This window comes from Oxyura jamaicensis, chromosome 4 (assembly GCF_011077185.1).
Source record: "Oxyura jamaicensis isolate SHBP4307 breed ruddy duck chromosome 4, BPBGC_Ojam_1.0, whole genome shotgun sequence".
NCBI classification, from domain to species: Eukaryota; Metazoa; Chordata; class Aves; order Anseriformes; family Anatidae; genus Oxyura; species Oxyura jamaicensis.
In genome coordinates this window covers 14123597-14143495 of record NC_048896.1, presented here as the reverse complement: position 1 = coordinate 14143495, position 19899 = coordinate 14123597, and the positions used below count along the sequence as shown (strand labels likewise).

At 45.2% G+C, this 19899-nt stretch overlaps 1 protein-coding gene and 1 long non-coding RNA gene across 4 annotated transcripts in view; both read left to right on the top strand.

The window, feature by feature from the left end:
• LOC118166433 overlaps positions 1-2993 on the top strand; it is a 38580-nt gene extending 35587 nt beyond the window's left edge. The window contains exon 6 of the long non-coding RNA XR_004750498.1: positions 2837-2993. This is a non-coding gene — a long non-coding RNA (uncharacterized LOC118166433). The remainder of the gene's footprint in view (positions 1-2836) is intronic.
• A 9490-nt stretch (positions 2994-12483) lies between these two features.
• Positions 12484-19899, top strand: part of IL1RAPL2 (interleukin 1 receptor accessory protein like 2) — a 344696-nt gene continuing 337280 nt past the window's right edge. For 2 of the 3 annotated variants that reach the window (XM_035325346.1, XM_035325345.1), the window contains exon 1: positions 19104-19226. The gene's annotated coding sequence lies outside the window, so the exon portion shown is untranslated. Of the gene's footprint in view, positions 12582-13131; positions 13195-15198; positions 15312-15405; positions 15537-17069; positions 17253-19103; positions 19227-19899 lie in introns of those variants that run through there. The other variant, XM_035325341.1, reaches the window with a different exon arrangement.

Sequence of the window (19899 nt, the reverse complement as noted above, 5' to 3'; positions counted from 1 at the left end):
TGCTCATTTGACAAGAATGTTAGCAGGAATCAAAGATACAAATAACCCGGTGGAGCCATAAGACGTTAGTCTGCCAAGTGCTGTGATTGTGTTTGTATGGGAATTTTGCGCCTGATTTTACAGTCCTTACTTAGGAAACACTCCCATCAGGTGATGGCGTCCTGAGCAAGGCAGCGCTCAGTAAAGGTGCCAGAATCAGGGCTCAGGACTGCATAACAGCAGTCCTCACTCACTGGAGTTGCAGATGTCCTGTTTTACTCTCCAACACCAGAACCAGAGAGATATTGATCACTTTGATTAAACCAATGAAGTGTGAGTGAATTATCTCTCTGAGTACAGAGAATGAAAGCACAGACAACACATCACACAGGCAGGAGGACAATGTCTAGCACCTCTGTACACAGAGAGAAGTTCCTATGCTGGCTTCTCTGCTTAGGGGCTTGGCAGTAGCTGGCTTTAATCCTTTCGTATGAGGCCCATGAAGCCACCATAATGGTATAAATTATTCTCCCACCTAACCAGTCACTGACCAGTAAGTACATCCAACAGGAGGAGCAGCCGTACATGGGGAAGCTGCTGAACAAATGAAGAGTCGTGCTTGTTTAACAGGAACATCCAACTCTAATACTGTTGTTTTATAAAAGACCTCTGGGACTAGAGGTCTTGGTTCCCATAGTGTGGCTCGTCTGACAATAACTAGACAAGAAAATGAAAAAAACATTTTAAAACTCAGCGTTTCTTTTCTTCTTACCACAGTGGTAGCTTTGTGATTAGCTGCGACGTTCTCCTCAGTCTAATGAGCATGTTAAGCTGTGTTTCTTGTGCTGTTTCTGGCACCATGTGTCCTCTCTCTGTCAGCTTCTTAAGATCACTTGAAAGGGAGATAAGTGGGAAGAATGCCATGGCAGGGTTAGGAAAATAACTTTGCAAGGCTCTCTCTCATTCCTCTCTAGCCTTCGTGCACTCCAGCAAGGATCCTGGCTGGCAAAGGAGGCCCAGCACCGCTAAACGTGAGGCAGTCACAGGCACACACACTGAGTGGGTTGCCTGTTGTGGTGTGAAGTGCTCATGCAGCACACACATCCTTGGCTGGGTCTGCCAAGTGCCTGGCAGTGTCCCTCTTGTGCCCTTTTGATTGCTTTGCTGTGATAGCTGTCCTTTCAGGTGCTCTGTTTGCACTGTGACTTCTTTTTCCCCCTTTGCTCTATTAGCAAAGAAATCTACCAGCACTTCATTCATTATGTTTTTTCTTCCAGGGCAGATACATATAAATAAATAAATCTTTGTCAAGGGAACTCTAATGGTATGCTCCTGTGTGGATAATTACTACTTCTCTGTCAGCAAAAGGTTGTAAAAAAGTTCCTTTTGGGAAAATGCAGCAGAGACTTTTTCCTGGCAGGCAAACATTGTACAGATGTTCCTCTCTGGTAATACAGCTGAAATCCTCCTTGTAGGGTAACCTGACACAAACGCTTCTGTTGGGCTCATTTCGGTGTTACTGAAAGGCTGTTGACTGCTTTCCTAGGATGGGAAAAAAACCTTCTACAGTTTCCTCCTACTGGAAAAGCATTATTCAGGCACCTGGTGCTGTCAGGGTAATAGAAATTTAAAAATGCTATTTTTTCTCTCCTTAAGTGCATCAGCATCTTGCTTCAGGAGAGCTGTTAAACACGTGCTTAAATCCGCATGTAGAGGGACAGATCCCTGCCTGCTCAGCTACTGCCCGGCAGGGAGAGCTCAGCCAAGCAGTGCCTGCAGTGCTGGGAGCGCGGCTTGGCAGGTGAGGGGACGATGGACTGCGTGGGGCAGTTTGCTGCCAGAGCCCTTCGGGTGGCTGGGCTGGGTGGGCTTTTTCCTGTCTTGTGTTGAATCATCCCAGGCACGTTACCTGGGGGAAGCATCGCCTGCTGCAGGGTCCGTGGGGGGGGAAGACAGATAAGCCAGACCTTGCCAAATCAGAAACCTTCCTGTTTTCTGTCCTCAGCTGCAGCTGGATGGTGCTGAAACGCTCAGCCCTAAGCCCCAGTGCCTGGAGGGAACGGCAGGTGGTACAGTGGCTTTTGGGCTTGGTGCCTCTGTGTAAGCACGGTACTTTTGGGAGGGGAATTATTACCTGTCTCTGTCTATAAGCACCAACTGCTGCTCAGCGCGTTGCCTTGTGCCCGGCATTGCCACTCACAGGAGCTGGGAGGAGAGGGGCCCAGAAGAGCTTGTCGGTCCAGGAAATCTGTCTCATCTTGGAGTCTGTTTTTGCCTAAACTTGAGGATATGTATTTGAGAAGGTTTCTTTTTTCTTCCTCTTCAACCTTTTTTTTTTTTTTTTTTTTTCCCCACTGGGGGTGGGTGGGGAATGGGGAGACTACTTTGGGCATTTCAGATACTTTTGACTATCAGCTCTGTAATGAAAGGGTTGTAGATTAAAGAGTAGGCTTTAATTGCTGATGAATCAACATGCTGTGCATGATGTGTGTACAGGAGAAAGAGAGAGCTACTCAAGGAAATTACTGCTTTTCACCCTCCTAATTACTGCTGCACTGAGGTCTAGGCAGAGGTCTAAGTGCTGCTTCCCAGTTGCTTTGTGTCCAAGAGAGTTCTGTCAAGTAAAAGGAAATGAAAAATATTTTGTAGTTCAGACAGGTCCCATCTGGTCTCATTCCTTTCAGTCAAGCTGTCCCCTCCTTGTGAACTATCAGTGGAGTCACCCGTGCAGAGGGATGGTGGCATCCCAGCCCTCACGATGGAGCTAAATGGCAGTGGTCGCTTTGAGAAGACTTCTGTGGAGCTGGTCTGAGCATGTCTAACACCGGTATATTTTTTATTTTTTTATTTTCAGTAGGACCAAGACTTGGAGACTTCATGAAAACTGTTTTTAAAGATGCTTTGTATGAGCCAAGTGTTCAGGTGTGGTGCTCAGCGAAGGCAGTAGTTGCTGCTCAGGGAAGTTAAAACACTGCTGTGCTTCTTCACCGTGGAGAAAGAATAGTGTGAGGAAATCAGGCAAATGTTAAATCCAGTGGAGCTCACCCAAGGCAAAACTTGATCAAGTGATACATCTGCTGGATGAGCAATTCCCTGGAAAAGGACAAAGAAAATGATGGCCCATTTAAATGATCTGGACCTGCTGCAGGGATCTCACTATGTAAAAATGTATTTCTCTGTCTCTAAAGCAGATGCTTTGGAGGGAGAATATGCTGTTGGTGCAAAACATCAGTATGGGTTCTGGAGTGACCCTGCCTAAGAGGAAGCACAAGGACACCTGATGGGTGCAGGGACTGGGAACGGGATGTGGGAATTCCACTTGGCAGACTGTTGCTCTACCCCCAAAGCTTTGAATTGATACAGACATATTCCAGACTTTCATGCCTTCTGTTTGTAAAATTTATTTTCTCTCTCTGCCTTTCTCAGGAGGAATACCTACTAGTGTAGAGTTTCTGCTGAAAACCAAATCTGTGAATGCCTGACACTGCAGCATCTTTACTGGATTAACCCGCCCCAAATCAGCAGCGATGGAGGGAGACTGCCTCATCTGCTCCAGCTCATTGGAGTTATCAGTGAGTAAAACCGAAGTCATAGGAGAGGGAGAAATACCTCTGAAGCTTTAAGGAATTGGGGAATCCAAAATAAAAGATTTTCTCAAGGTTTAAGCAATTATTCTTTTGATAAAGAGTGTGTGAATGTCATAACTTGGTTGTTCAGGCATGTGGGGATGTAGTTTAAGTACAGCTCTGCACAGTGCAGAGGGTAAAAGATGCCTCCTAGCCTCACTGTTTTTCTTTCTCTGTGAACAAGAAATGTTTGCTCACAGAGGAGGAAGAGCTCTATCTGCCCAGCCTGATCCTCTGACCACCAGGTTGCAGGGTCACATCCCTCTTTCTTGGGTGTGATGACCTCCCTTCCCAGAGCTTGCCTTGCACTTCAAATAAACTCCCTTAAGTTAATTGCAGTTTATTGCTAGTTTTTGGAAGAGGCTTTCGGTGTTCACATATTTCTTTCCAGCAGTAGATGGCAGCAATTTTCTTAGTGCTGATCTGACAAGATCTGCATGTTAATTACTGTAAATTAATGTATTTTAAAACTAAAGGTTTCAGTTGCCCTTTTCAGCTCTCATTATTAACTAAGATGTGATCCCTGCTTTCCCCTGATGTGGAAGGCATCAGAGGCCATTCATCCTCTGATGGCTGGCCTCAGCAGCAGATCAGAAGGCAAATCAGTCCCGTGCTGGACAGGAGCAGAGACCAGTGCCTGAGCCTGCCTGTGCTTGTCTTTTCCAAAGTCCAGCCAGCATCAGGGATGCTCATTGCCCTATCACAGGAGCGCAGACCCCGTGGGCAGCCAAGATAGTCCTCCAGGCACCAGCGAGAGGTAGAACAGCCTCCAGCTCCTTTGAGGTTAGGCTGGAGGTTAACACAGGTGGGGGAAGCACATGGGTCCACACCCTTGCTTTCAGCTAGGAGGGGAACAAATAGCCTAGCAAATAATAAAAGTACATAAACACCATGGTAAATGGTTATTTCTGAAACAGATCATTTCTGCTCTTTGCTTTTTCTTCAGACTGTTTAACTAGTCAATCCGTGTGTATTACTCTAAGCTGACTTTTTCCCCCTGTACATGTATTTCCAGAAGATGTTCCTTAGGGGACTTATTTTTAAATGAAGTGTTCATGTTCAGTACAGAGGTTTGCAACAGGAGCTGCAAAGTGTGAGAAATAAATCGGGCAACATTACTACAGGAATCTAAAATATAATGGCTCCTGTTATGTGCCCATGGAAATAATGAGGTTGGAATTAGGGAAGCTTCACCAACTTTAAATGAATAACTGATCTCCAGTGGACAGAGAGAAAACTGATTTTAATGATTGTTTTAAACTGACATTTGGTGTAATAAATGTTTAATGCATTTGTTCTAAAAAAGAATTAACTGCAGCACCACATCTTATCCAGGGCACAAGCACTGCTTCTTTTTGGTACTTCCTCCATCTTTGCTCTCTTCCAACATCTGTAATAAGCTGGGATTTTTAACATTTATAATCCATGTCAGGATGTCTGATAAATATACCCCTCTGCTACTGCTTTTGATGGCGTGTCTGCTTGACTTGGCTGTGTCACATGAAATGCATCTGCAAGGCCAAGAATCAGGCAAACTCATAATTGGGCAATTGTATTAAAACCGTATTAAGGTCTGCTCACCCTGAAACATCGCAGGAATTATGAACTGCAGCTTTGCAGTCACGTGTGCTCCATTTCTAGCTGTACATTAGGAACCCACGTGCTATGGTGTGTTTAAAAATGTGCCTGCAGTGTGATGCTGTTGTGTGCAGGAGCCTGACCTGCCCCAAATCAGGAGGAGAATTAGAAGGGGATAGGGAAGGATCCTTGTATAAGGAAGGATCCTTGTATAACTTGGGCATTGTCACCATCACAATCGTTGCGGACAGCTGACCTATCCAGCAAGGGAGATAAAAACCTTCTCCTTGCTCATTAAAGGAGATCAGGTGTTAGATCTGAGCCCGAGGTGGTTCTGCCTGAGCACAGCTGTTTTCACAGGGGCCCTGGGGGAGCTGAAGGGATTTGGAGCATGATACCAGTGCTTGTAGGTTTCATGTGATGAATCACACCTAGGGCCTGAGCAACCTGGTTAGGGGCTCTCAGCGCTACTCAAAGCAGTTTTAATTTGGGGCTTTCTTCCTCTAGCTGGTGCCTGAAGAGTGACAGGCTGAGAAAGCAATTGTGGTTAACAGCTTGTGTGAAAGTTCACTTTTCCTGATAATTTTCCAGAGCTGCTAGGAGCTTTCAACCAGAACACATTACTGAACCATCCTGCTGGGGTCCTCTGCCCTCCTGGGGACAGGACTGCATCTTCTGAGCCTTCTGCTGGCTGTCCGGATGATGCCTGGAAAGGATTATTGGGCCTCAGTTTTGTTTCTTGAAATTATGGCAAAGATGTTTTGTGCTTCCACGGAAGTAGTTCAGTAGTGGGTACTGGCAAAAATGCTCTTGCTTGCATCTTGGGTAAGTGACTAGATCTGATATTAGCCCTTAACGAAAGAAAAGCAGTCAAGGGCTGTCTGCTGTCCTCTAATGCCTCCTCAAGGAGCTCCTCAGTTGTTCTCTTTGCTCTTTCGCTCTGGCTGCTTTTACATTCTCCTGAGTACACTCAAAAAGTGAAAGTGCTTGTGGGACTGGATGTTCACTGGTAAAGCTGTTTTCTTCCAGGTGCTCCTTTTGACCTTGCTCTGGTTCCCCTGCTGAAAAGGTCAAGTACACGGTGAGCAGAGCTGTGCCTATCTAACAAGCATCCTACCTTTTCCCATGGTAGCAGGACCATTTCACAGTGAAGTGCTCCCAGCAGAGAAATGCAGGTAAACAAATATGCTCGTATGCTTCAGGGGCTCTTGCAGACTCTGGCTTAGAGCAGCAAGGTGAGCAGGAGGCAGCCCCTGAGGCACAGGGTGAAGGGGCTCATTTAGGAGGAGGTGGCTGGGAGGACGCAGAGCAGAAGCTGTCTGCTGGGTGGGAGGAGAGGGATGAGGCTGTGCATGGACATAGCTTGTCCTGGCACTTGTACACAGCTGGTCTGAAAAGAAAGCAGCAGAAGTTGTGAAGACCACATAGTTGTGTCCAAGTCGTGTTAGGTGTCTTTGCTCACTTTCAAAGTGATGTTTAGGCTTTCTATTTATCTGTTTGAAGCCTCTGAAATTCTCTCCCTGACTACATCACCACTATGGGCACTTGTGTTTGCTGGGAACAGGCCGTGTGATACCTAATGCGTTCTCCCCAGAGCCTGGATTGGTGAGATTTTGTTCTCTGAAGTGCTTCATGCTTTAAAGTGACTGCACGTTTGGGGTCTATGTCTTCTCCATGACTTCTCAGCAGGCAGATTCGTCTCTGAAGCCCTGGGCTTTTTGCCCCTTGCTACTGCCAGCACCATAATTCTTTGGGATGTGCTGGCTTAGTGCTGCTTTTTGACCATGTGCTGCTGTGAAGGGTTTGTTTGCAGCTTTGTCATAAAGGTCGCATGGGGATCTGTGACAGCAGGGACCAGCTCCCTTTGCTGGGGGTGAAATGTAAGTGCTCTCATTATCAAACATGCACCACACTCCTGCTCAGCACAGGCTACATCTGCCGGGAAGTTGAAAGGCGATGAGTTTGCATTAGACAAGTAAACTTGAAATATGAATTCTCCCCGTCTGAGATCCCTGTGGCCCTCCTGGTGCAGTCCTTTGAGCAAGGGCTGTCAGGTTCTACATGGCTGTGTAGCTTAGCACAATAGGGCTCTGGCTCAGCCGATGCCTCTAGATACCAGCAGGAAATAAATATTAATAACACAGGAGCCTCCCTGCTTACTGTGTTCCCGTTTCAGGCCCTCTTATTGCTGCTCCTTTGCAGCTAGAGAAATGGATGTAAAACGATCATCTCCTTTCAAATAACGCTAGAGCTGGAAGTGGAGGGGGCCAGAAGGGGCAGCTGAAATAACTACGAGCATAGGGGGACTGTCATTTGAGAAGATATTAAGCGAGATAAATCCCACTTAATTCTAGGAGCAGGATAATAAAGAGGAGTGTGACAGAAGGATGTGTAATAACGAACAACACTGAGAGGGTCAGTGGGGTTATTCCTCACTACGTGTTATTTGCAACACACAAAAGGGATGTTCAATGAAATCCGAAGGCAATGAACTTGAAATGGGTAAATGAATTCTTTTTATACTCTGTGCAAAACTTAACCTGGTAGACCTCGCTTCTGCAAGATCCTATGTTGTTATGAGACATACTAAGATACAAAAGTGGTGAGGATTTTATGTGCCACACTGTTTAGATCTAGTCAGTTCATTTAGAAACAGTTTAACTTCATGCGTTAGCTGGAAATGAGAGCAAGCTCTGCTTCAGATGCAGAAGCAAGCAACTTCCTTCAGGAATCCTATAAAATATAAAGTTAAGACTATGTCAAGCTGAATATTTAGTTTGCAAAACTACGTCTTTCCTGTATGATTTGGAAGAAGAGGTGCTAGGCAGGGTAAAGGTGGATAAGGCTGGCTAGAACATATGCTCTGGTAGGGCTGTAGGCTCAGAGAGACTGGATTCACAATTGTTTCTCATATTTCCATAGAATCACAGAATGCCTTGGGTTGGAGGGGACCTTAAATATAATCAAATTCCAACCCCCTGCCATGGGCAGGGACACCTCCCACCAGCCCTGGTGCTGAAAGCCCCATCCAGCCTGGCCTTGAACACCTCCAGGGCTGCGGCATCCACAGCTTCTTGGGGGCAGCCTGTTCAGTGCCTCACCACCCTCTGAGTAAAGAATTTCTTCTTAATATTGAATCTAAGGCTACGCTTTTTCAGTTTAAAACCATTACCCCTTGTCCTATCGCTACATGCCCTTGTAAAAAGTCCCTCTCACACTTCCCTGTGGGCTCCTCTTAGGGCACTCTTTAGGGCTTTTCCTTGGAATCAGCTAGTTTGAGAAACCATCTCACTGCTTTCCTCTGATCTATTTTTTTTTTTTTTTATCGGAGGAGACCGTGCCTATCTAACGGAGAGCATATTTAATTGTTTGAATGTGGGATATAGGTGATGAAATTCTCATTTCTGAGGCAAGAAAGGTGCTGACTTTGTTCTAGTTCTGCTTACTTGGTGCAGTTGCCAAAATTCACCCTCGTCCATGTTGGGAAGGGAGCTGACTGGAAGATTTGTGCTGAAAGCAAATGTGGTGCACTAAGAGTTTATTATTATTATCAATTAATGAATTAATTATTGCTTCTGTGGTTTTCATTGCACCTGATGTTTATTTTTGCTTTCTAGAACTTGCTAGAAGATTCTCATGGCTGGGGAAAAAAAAAGTGGTGAAAGTAGTTAATGCGTGACATTATTTATTGTTAGATATTAGTGGAAGTAGGATAAATGACTGCAGATTTAACTTTGTTCTAAAATTGATTACATCTCTTTTGCACGCTTGATGTTATCCGTGGGGATTTCAGTCATGCCTACAACTTAGTTATCAAACGGCACCGGGTCATACCTGCGGCTCTGGAGCCTGAAACAATTGGATGGGGTTAGTGCTGCCCTGGCAAAGCAGAGATGAATTCCAGATAGACAGACCAAAGTAGGTCGAACTACTTGATACGGTTTGTATGGATTCAACAGTTACCAGTATTCATTTAGGGAGAAAAATTTCATCTGTAAATCTCTTTGGCTGATGTCCGTGCTCAGCAAGGCGGGCTACCAATGTCAGACATCCTGGACAGACGGCCGCTGGGCATGTTAAGCAGCTCTGCAGGTCAGATCTGCTACGTGGAGTTACTACGTCCCACGTGGGATATTGTGAACATAATTCTTTGGACTGCCACTGTTGGTAATGCTGGTCGATAGTCTGGCCCAAAGCCCTCCTGTGTCAATAGCACATCCTGCAATGCAACTGCATCTGGCCACTCCTAAAGGTGCTTCTGGTGTTTGATACGTTGAGAGGCAATTTCTCACTGCACTGAAAAGCAGAAGGGAAATTGTTTTTCAAGACCTGATGGGATCTTGAAAGCCCTGAGTAACCTGCTCTGATCTCATGGCTGACCCTCCTTCAAACAGAGAGTCCTCCTGAAGTCACTTCTAGCCTGACTTGTCCTATGATCCCAAGCAATTAACATTCCTGTAGGGTCCGTAACCTGTAGGGAGCCAGTGTACCAAACTGAGGTTGGTGATGGGCAGGAATCTGCCTTTGGCTGGAGGATGTTTGACTTCTCTAGCTTGGTGTGAGCTGCTTATGCCTGAGAAGTCTCTGCTCCCGTATCTGTGGTAACGTTAGAACAGCAGCTAGTGTGGGAGAAAGAGGGCTGTACACCCTGACTATATGTTGAAAAAAATGTATCTCCCCCTCTGTCTGGGGTACATTTTACACTGGAATCAGAACCATTGACACACCTGGTGAATTTTTCCCTGGAGTGTTTGGTACTAAATTATTTCCAGTTGTGTAACACCTTCCTGTTTCAGAATACGTGAATAACGACCCAGAGAGATTCTATAAATCAGCGAATAAATAAATCACAAATACAATGCAATTTGAGACAGTGGTTGCTGATCATCACAGCGTTCCAGGAATGCGTGGGCACTTGATATGGTCAAAAGTTTATTTTCTCAGAGCTTGGACAGGTACAATAAAACTGAACACAGTTCCTCTGGAGCCTCCTGCTGCAGTCACTGAAATCCGTGTGTAAACCAGTGAAGCGCTTGGTCCTTCCAGCTTGCTTCGAGTGAGAAAATACAGCTGCAATAGTAGCGGAGTGCTTATGTCTAAAGCTATTTTAGAACTAAATTTTGTTCAGTAAGACTCCTTCAGTCCCACAGAGACCTTTCAGCAGAAAGTTATTGTATATTTTCTAGCTTTCCTTTTTTTTTTTTTTTTTTCTTTTGCAAGGGGGAAATATTTCCACAGGTGCTTAGGAAAATAAAATAAGAAACTGAAATGCCAAATGTCTCAACCAGTCCTGCTTAGCACTGAACATGGGCATCTACTGAGTAGAGAAGGCAACAGAAATAACTCCAGTGTTTGTTTTGCAATCAGCTCGTTTGCACAGAGGACCAGCAGGGGAATTCAGTCTGCTGGCATTGTTGGCTATTTTAATTTTCAAATGCAGCTGTACAATCAATTGTGATCATCAGTCTCACTGACATTCTTACAAATACAAATCAAGTCAATCAAAGGGCTCGGGTTTGCATCTAATTATTAAAACTACTGAGTCGGAAACCACTTTTCACTCCTGGTTTTGAACCTTTTGCTGTACATGAGCCGTGTCACCCATAATAGCCATCCCACAGAGAATTCCTCTAATCCATTCGGTAGCACAAATAGTTGAGGGACTCAAAATAACAAGGAAATGATTTACCTTCCTAAATAGGATATGGAATGGCTTTCTTGCCTCGTTACAGCAGCTCAAACACTTGCACAAATGTGTTAAGCTGCTTAGAGAGAGGATTGTTTGTCCAGGTAATGCGTCTTTCGGCAAGTTAAGCTGCGAGGAAAGCAAATGCTTGACTTCGTGGAATTTGGGGAATTCTGGAGAAATTGCCTCTGGGAGAAACTTAAATAAATAAATGGAGAGCTGCTGATTTCTTTCCTTCTTTGCCTTTATTCTGGGCAAGTTATTCCCTCTCTGTGCAAATGGGTCTATGCAACGCTAATAAGGAAGTCATTTAATTATGTAAAGCTGCTCCAGGTAAATGTTATTTACAGATGGCTGGAAATTTTTGAATTATACTCATTTGCCAAGTGTAACCTCGCTCTTTTCTCTCTTGCTGGAGAGGTGTTTTTAGTCGTCATCAAGGTAGCTGCAGATTGTACACTCCTGTTTGCAGCTTTCCGCCCATTCTGAGTGTTTACTTTCTTTGTGATTTTTAAATGGTAACCCTGCAGGCGTTGTGCACATAATTGAAGTAAGCAATCTGCTTGTTTATCCCTGTTTCCATTAATTAAATATGTGCAAGCTAAATTCCTACTGACAAACATGCGATGACATGCTAAGGGGCCAAATCTGCTTTCTCTTGCAGGGCTGAACTGCCAGCGTTGGGGATGTCTCCGGAGCAGGGGCAGAGCTGCATCTGTAGCTATCTCAGCTTGGGCCAGGCGGTGAGTGGAGGGCAAACATTTCACGCTGGAAGAGACTGGAGGAATAACCCAAGAGGCCCCTCTTTTTCACCAGCATCAGTGTGAGCACTCATCTCCTTTGGGCTTGCTGCAGACTGAATGTACTGGAAGGTAAACGCGTGTCTGTAGGACACCGCGAAGCCACAGTGTTGCCCCTGGGCAGTGTGAAATGGTGCTCCAGGAACTTCGACCTCTGCCCAGTGGATGCTTTTCTGTAGGCAGGTTTATTTTTCCCTACTTTGTTCGGTGCTGTCCCAGTGACTTGAATCTTCACTTATAAACAGCAAAGTTGCACCTACTAACCTGAATAGTTGCCCTTGGCCTGCAGCAGCACAGCAAGGCCTAAAGGTGCTGTTATTTGCTGAGGAATCTCTGGGCTGAGAGGATAATTTGCTTCTTGGCAGATTGTTTGCATGGTGCCAGCTCTGAGTGGGGTTGGTGGCTCTCACTTGAGGCTGGTGCTGCCTGCCTGGCTGGGAGCTCAGGGAGGCTGGGGAGCTCTGGGTGCTGCCTCCTCCTGCTCCTACACAACGTGCTGCTGCCCTGGGGCGGTCGCACAACTTAATCCACAGCAGTGGTTACTGGTCCCGATTATAACACGCTCTCATTCGGATCACTGAGAAGGGGCACACTGAAGCCCTGGCATGTGGCAAGTTACAGCGGCAGCACACAGTGGGCACAGACTTGGAGACACAGCTTGGCCATGGCAGGGCCAGGGGGCATGCAGGTGTGCTCTGCTCAGCAAGCAGGTAACTGTGCCCAGCTGCCTCAGCCCCAGCTTACTTGGAAGGAAGTTAATGGTTATTTTTGTTTGTTTGTTTTGTTTGTTTGTTTTTTAACCTCTTTTTATAAGGAAACAAATCATACTTGGGGCTCAGCAGAAAATGGCTTCTCTGGCTCTGCTGTCCATAGAAGAGACAGGAGTTACTCGGCCTCTCCTTCGCAGAGGGGGTTTTGCAGGATCAGTTGTTTTTTAAGCATCTTGCTGCTGTGGCTGGGTAATCTGTCCTTGGTCTCACCCTGGGCTGGGTGAAGAGCCTGTAAGGGGGAGTCCCACCCTCACGGCAGACCTTGCTGCCTCTGGGCAGAGCTGGGGAGCACGGGCACTCTGTGTGGATCCACCAGCAGATAAAGCTGAGCACTTACCTGTGCACTGTGTGAGATCAGGGCCCACCACTGTTTGCTGAAAGGGATAAATAAGTGGTTCTTCAGAGCTAATGGCCTCTTTTGTCCGCATATATGTACCATAATTCCATTGCAATCCTGTAACAGCCTCCCTAATGTCAGAGTGGCCTTGTATACGCTCATAGTAATGAGCTATCGCATCCTAACTCCCTGCCCAGCCCACACCCTCGTCCCTCTCGCCTTCCCTCTGTTGCTCTGAATCATTTTTCTTTTTCTTGCTTGTTGCTTGCCTGCAGTGATAGGTGCATGCCCTTTTGCTCACTGGGAGGCTGGCAGTAAATCATATGTTTACTTTTTTTATTATTTTTACATTCAGGAGCAGCTCCTTTGCTTAGTTTGAAGCAGAATATAAGACCTATAAATGGGGAGAATCCTGAAGGTAAGTACTTTACTGTGGACTTAATGTCAAGGTACAGTACACACAGTAGCTTTTGCAGGGGCCATTTAAAAACTGTTATCCACTGTATATTTTAAGGGCAGAGACATAATTCAGATATCTGATTGACTACCAGGAACGTTGATTCAGCAACATTCTTACTCTACAATTTTTATTTTTAATAAACCTTGATCTGAGAAATATTGAGAACATCAGATATTGTGTTCATTGCCCTTAGTGGATTAATTCTGCCATCTGCGTTGCGACAGATGTGCAGTGACAGGCAGAGGAAGAAATGGCAAGGTCTAAGAGAGGAACAGTGGAAAAGTCACTCCTGTACATTTGAGGACCGCTTACGTGTTGTCTTCCCTTTTCATTGTAGGAAGTGTTATTTCTGATACTTCTCCAGGTGCTGATGGCTCCAGGGAGGACATGATTCAGTGATCTTGGATCCCTGCAGAGACACAACACCATCTTAGTCCCTGTCTCAGAAATGGGGAAATGACAGCGACCTCCAGGGTACCCTCAACAGACAGCATTGCCATTCTCAAGCACCAGGGATTTAAAACAAGGATTTAGGAAGTGAATTGGACTTGAAATATACTTGAGAAAGCTGTCAATCAATTGTCTGTAGCTTTCAAGTCAGACTGCTGCTTTTGAATGTGTTGTTGCGGTAGTCTTTAAACTGAGTCTTTGTCACAGCATGTCTAAATTATGGTGCTTCCCATAACTCTGTTCCTGCCCCTCTTCCCATCTGCCCTTGGACACACTCTTGGTGTTTACCTTGGTGTTTGCAGAGCTCAGTGTCTGATCAGGCCTGCAGCCCTCTGGAGAAGTATTGCTGGGTTTGAGCAGCTTCTGCAGCCTGAGGGTTTTTACTGAACAGCCTCTCCAGGGCTCTCCAGATATGCTGATCGCCAGCATCCTCCCAACAAGCAGGATTTTCATCCGCTTTTACACCTAACATAACACCTGCTTCTACTCCCCCTCTCACTGCTACGAGAGATGCTGACTGGGGTTTCTCCACCAGGATGCATTCTGTGCTCTGCATTTCAGAGGTTTTTATCACATCTCAATTACTTACCATTTCAGACAACTGCTCTGACTCCTTCATATTGTTCTTCAGCTCAGCAAAGAGATCCCTGCTTCCCAGCCCTTGCCCTTTTCTTGAGTCCTGGGATGTGTCTCCCACTCAGAACATTTTGGAACATAGGGTTTACACTGCAGAAGGTGTTTATTCAGGTCTTATGAGGTGCTTGAAGTCCATGCTGTGGTTCTGCTACTTGAGCTAAGGCTGCCGGTGATGTTCATGCTCCAAAGCTGTGGTTATCAAAATTCCAACACAACTGGCATATTGCTGCTCTGCTCAGGCAACTGATGCCGTATGCTGATTTCCAAATAGCGAGTTCTGTATTTTGGAACTCCAAGAGATGCCTCTGGCCCCAGGCAATTGGATGGAAAGAGCACCATGGTCATCTTATGGAGATGGAGGCTGGAGAGCAGGGGCCATATGTGCCTGCGTGTAGGAAACATACCTGTGTGTTTGTCCTCCACCTGTTTTCTGCCATGCAATATTAGCACTCAAAAGAGGAATTAATCAAGTAGTGTCAGCATGAACGTTCTGCTTCATTTAAGACAGGATATAGCTCTAGTGTGTTTGATATTTCCAAGTACTGGCATTTTTACATAGGTAAGAAACCTTCAAGTCTGAAATGCACTGAACAGCTTCTTACAGGAATTGAAGCCAATTTTAGAGTATTACCGTGTTATCACAAGCCAGAAGCTTTGGCAATCAAAGGTGTTTATGAAGCCGTTAGCTCCAGTTTCACTGATTCGTTTTGTGTTTTTGTCTTTGGTAACACTCATTGCTTTTGAGGAAATGAACTCACCGACAGCTTGGAGGGCAGGACTGGCTTAAGCCTACTGGAGAAAAAAAAACAAAGCCACTGTTTAATCTTTGAATCTGAGATTAAAAAATTTTATTTCCATAAATGTTTCTCTTTACAGATGTCCTGGGAGAGGGGAATTTGGTGCCTTAAGATAGTTGAATGGACAACAGAGAATGAAAAAGCCTGAAAACAGATGTCCTGAAATGTGTTTATTACCATGCATTAAAGCAGGTAAGACGGGAAAAGGTATTTTAGCATATTTTTTGTTTTGTTGGCTGCTGCTAATATATTCAATGGCTTTTTTTTCTCTTCATCTCATTCATAGGATATGGTCACTGGCTTAAAGAGACCTTGAAACATTAAGGCCAGAACTGAATTACGGATGTGATGAATTAAGAGAGCTACTTGAGTGGGTCGCGCTGGAGCAGCCTTCCTGGATGAACAGTGGCTGTGCAGGTGTGCAAGTGTGGAGTGCCTTTTTCTTGCCAAATGCGTTTCATGTATCTACACGTCAGAAAAACAAAGAAAAGTATTTTCTGCCAAATCCTACATTGCATAAAAGCTAGATGATCTTTATGCCTACGTCTGCCCTCGAGGTAAAACGAGGTCTCAAGAAGGGGTCTTAGCTTTTGAGCCTTCTCCCCATGCCTCTGGCATGACCCGTGCTCAGGAGAGCCGAGCCAGCCTCCTGCAGCTCCCCTTCCACCTGGAGCTTGGCACGGGCATCCCTAGCTGGGGGCTGTGCCGCTGCAGCTACGCAGCGCCAGGCATTTAACACGCTTGGCTCCTTCTGAGCTCTGGCACGCCCGGCAGTGACTGCAGCATGAGAATGCCCGGAGCCAGGAAGGACCCTCATGCAGATATAAGCGGGAGCAACGAAATCCTCCTTTACTGCATGTCAGGCTGGCCCTGTGCACCTGCGTCATTTGAAGCCCAGTTGGCTTTTTGGGGAGCACTAGAAGGACACAGACTCTGTAATATACCATTTAACCTTGACCTTTACATTTTAGTTATGGTGCTGTTCAACTTGAGAAAGAGATGCTTGCTTACGGTATTTAGTTTTAATATAAGATTTATCTATTTGTAAACAAGGATATGAAACAACACTTAGAGATGATTATTGTTACTTTTACCACTTTTCTCCCCTGCTCTGAACCTCCATTTCATTTTGATCTGAAACAACATTTTTCTTTTCCTTTTGCCAAGTGACCTGGAAAATCCATTATTCAACTAAATCCAAGCTACCCCAAATACATAGCTTCTGTCCAGAAAGTAATTTTTTTGTGTGTGTTTTTTTTTTTTTTTTTTTTCCGTCTAGAGTTTCGGACCATTTGTTGTTATGATTTGCTCTATTCTGCGGCCTGAAATGTGATAATATGAGCAGAACAGAAGAGTGAAATGAGAAGATTTTTACAGACAGATCTAAAACTTATTTTGTTTGCTGCAAACGCAGAGGTAAACAAAGTGCTATATTAATTTCTTCTTTTCTAGAAGTACCAGGAAGAAGTGGAGAGGGGAAAGAAAATTTGTAATAGGAAAACATAAAGATCAAGATCAGTATTTGTTGATTTCTAGGTTTTATTTCCTTTTTATTTTTTTAAACTGGGTTTTTCAAACCATCCACTTGCAGAAATTTGCATTTTATGAGGAAAAAGGTACAAGATATGATGAGATCATCTTAGGTAGCATACCTCTTTTTCCTCAGCTTGTGGCATCTAAAACTAACCGTGCTTGTCATCTTCTCAGTAATTTCTTATCATTGAAGTTAAAATATAATCTAAGTTTGCACCAAATGAGCTGTTCCAAGATGAGTTTGCCAAAGTCTGTATTGCAGTGGGATTTCTGCAATTACGATTAGATACTGCCAAACAAGAATGATCTGTGGAATACAAGTGAATCCAGCGCTGATTAGCATCTCTAAATCCCACAAGAGGTTAGAAGAAGCACAACTCACATTTAATCTTTTGTCTCTGTGTCTGCCAACCACAGCTCTTCTGCGGTAGATGCAGCACGATTGAAAAAGGACGAACGGGGAAGAACTGAGGGGCTGATGGAGGGCTTTTCTATTATAAGGGGCTGAACTGCTTTAGGATGTTCTTGCTGCTCACCAGAGGTCTCTGCTGGATTGATAGATTGTGTGGCTATGTCCCATCCAGAGGACGGAAACTGCCAGTACGAGAGTTTGCATGTTTCAGTGGGCTTATTTTTACTCCTCTCCTCCTTTTTCTCATTGATTATTGGTTCTCCCCACCCAAATTGAAACAAACAGCCAAAGGCAGCATTTGTCTTAGTTTTGTCTGAGAAATTCCCAATGGGAAATTGAAACGTTTCCACTACCTGTTAGTGGATTTTACATTACGGCTCCACAAACTCTTCTGCACGTGAAAAAAAGCTCTCCATTTGAGCAGTTTCACTAACAAGCTTCATAGCTGCTTGCTGGATTAAGGCAAAGTTAGGATTTGTGTCCGATTTTAATTAATCCCAGGCAGTGCTTCCATTTCTGCTGTTGGCCAGTCAAGAGAGACAGGTAGATAGTCAATATGCTGTATCTTTTTACTCTTACAAAAAAAATAATGCCTGCTGCATGAAGATGTTACCTCTGCTGTAAGGCTGACATGTTATTCTTCGGGGAAATAAATTCTTATTTTCCAATCCATATACTTATGTAAAACAGTCACTTCTCTTACATGCAAAGCATTTAATAATTTTATCGTTAGCTTTCAAACATAAAAGCAAGAAAGTTATCCTATTCCAAACTTAACTGCTTGTGTATGTTGTTGGTATCGCATAAGATTACTGCTCGGAAGACGGTGCATTTATCTTTCACTTGAAATAACCCAGGAGAATGTCAGATGCAAAATGATTTTTGAAATCTTGGCATTTACTGCTGCTTTATACTGTCTGTGTGCAACTTCAGTCAACAGCAGTGACATTACTGTGCGAGTCCCTCCAACTGAAGGGAATTGGCACCCTATGAAGCCTCCCTCTTTGCAGAGATGAACTGGAAATATGGTATGATGCAGCCCTGGTTTTACCTCCTGACAAGCAGTGATCAGAATCATGGCTGCTGCCAGCCAGGCAGGGTTTTCCCCTTGACTATTCACTACCCCTTCCTTAATGGATCCTTCATCTGAACTTAGCCACCCGATGATGTCCCCCTCATTCCTTTTGCAACAGGCTTTCTCTTTGGCCTTTGTCCCATGTAAACGTGGCCCTGCCAAGTCTCTCTGTGCTGAGCTCCCTTCCGTGCTCTGTGGTTGCAGCATCAGCATCTCACATCCGTGCAGCTCAGCGCTTCTGCCTCTGCTCCGGCGACGTGGGTGCTTCTGGCAGAGCAGCCCCCAGGATGCGGTGGGGCTGGGGACCGCAGGCACGGCAAGGGGGTGGGTGATGCTCTGCAGTGTCCTTGTCCTGCAGGCCTGTCCCTGCCACCTGGTCTCAGGGAGGCTGGACATTTGGCCTGGCTGCAGTGGGGGTACCCATCAACTTTGCATTGCTGTCTGCTGAAATTAATCTCTGAGTAAGGGTGGTAGTGTTTTTCAGCCTTATTTCCTCTTGCTCATGGTGGACGTTGCACGGTGGCATGGTCTCTTCTGAGCGGGAACATAGACACGTGCTGAGTATCCACGTGGGGCTGCGTTTCCCAAAGATCAAAGATCTGTGCTGCTGTGTACAAAAGACCAGACATAAAGTCAATTAATGGGACTTTATGCAGCCGTAAATTCTCTCATCCTGTCATCTTCCCATTGAGGCAAGAAAGATGTGAGAATCATGTAAATGCAGAAGCAGAGATCCACAGTAAGATGGGGGCCTTCTGATGACAGCCACAGACGATGGCCCCTTCTGGAACTAGCTCTTAGTGGTAGGGTTTATTAGGACAGTTTAGGCCCCCCAGATTCCCCTACTGCTGCTGGAGGCTGCTCACCTTGTACCCCAATTCTGGAGAGCGAGCTTCTCAGTTGGGAGTTCTTTAATTTCTGCTATTTAAAGTCAAACCAAACTTATCTTATTTGGCTGAGGCAGGACACTGAAGCAAGGCATTCAGCTGGCAGATCCATCGATCCTTGGCAGGCGAGAAAAGAGCAGCTGGGAGAGACAACCTCTGCTGGTGGCAGTCAGAAGAGGATGTTTGGCCACAGCCTAATTGTAAGTGATGGGGGTGAGTCTGTGCATAAATTGATTAAAATAGATTAAGAAAGCGTATGTGGGGACTCTTCCCAACCTAACTGTCGTCCGTGGAAAAGGGTCTTTTTTACTGAGATCTGTGGCGTTGGATCCAAACCCTAGAAATACATCATGGAATAATGTGGTTAGTGGAAGGAATGGAGAGATCTAACAAATCAAAAGGTGGAGAGCTAAATGGGATTTGAGGTGATGCACTGAGTTCCTGGCTCAGCACAGACTTACTGCTTGGTATTGCCCAAGTTAATCAGTCTCTTTGGACATCTCTTCCCAGCATGGGCAGCGATGTGTGTGAAAAATTGATCTCTCTCACGGTTTTATCAGTGTGTCCACTGCATTCTCCTCTGCTCTTCCTGCGCGTGCCTACAACACGTGGTGTACCTGGCACGTCTTAGCTGGGCCCCTAAGCTGCTTTATATGACGTCTTAAGGAAAAAAAAAGTCATAAACAAAGGCCACAATAGGTCTTGTTACTTCTTCAGTGGCATACCAGAAACTAGCATAAGGACCAGTGCATGGCAGGCTGTTCCTGCAGTTCCTCTAAGGCCGATCTCTTCTGCTCTGTATGCAGCTGCATTAACACCTTGTTGTTTCCTGAGCCTGACAGCTGTATATCATACACTAGTGTCTGTGAAATG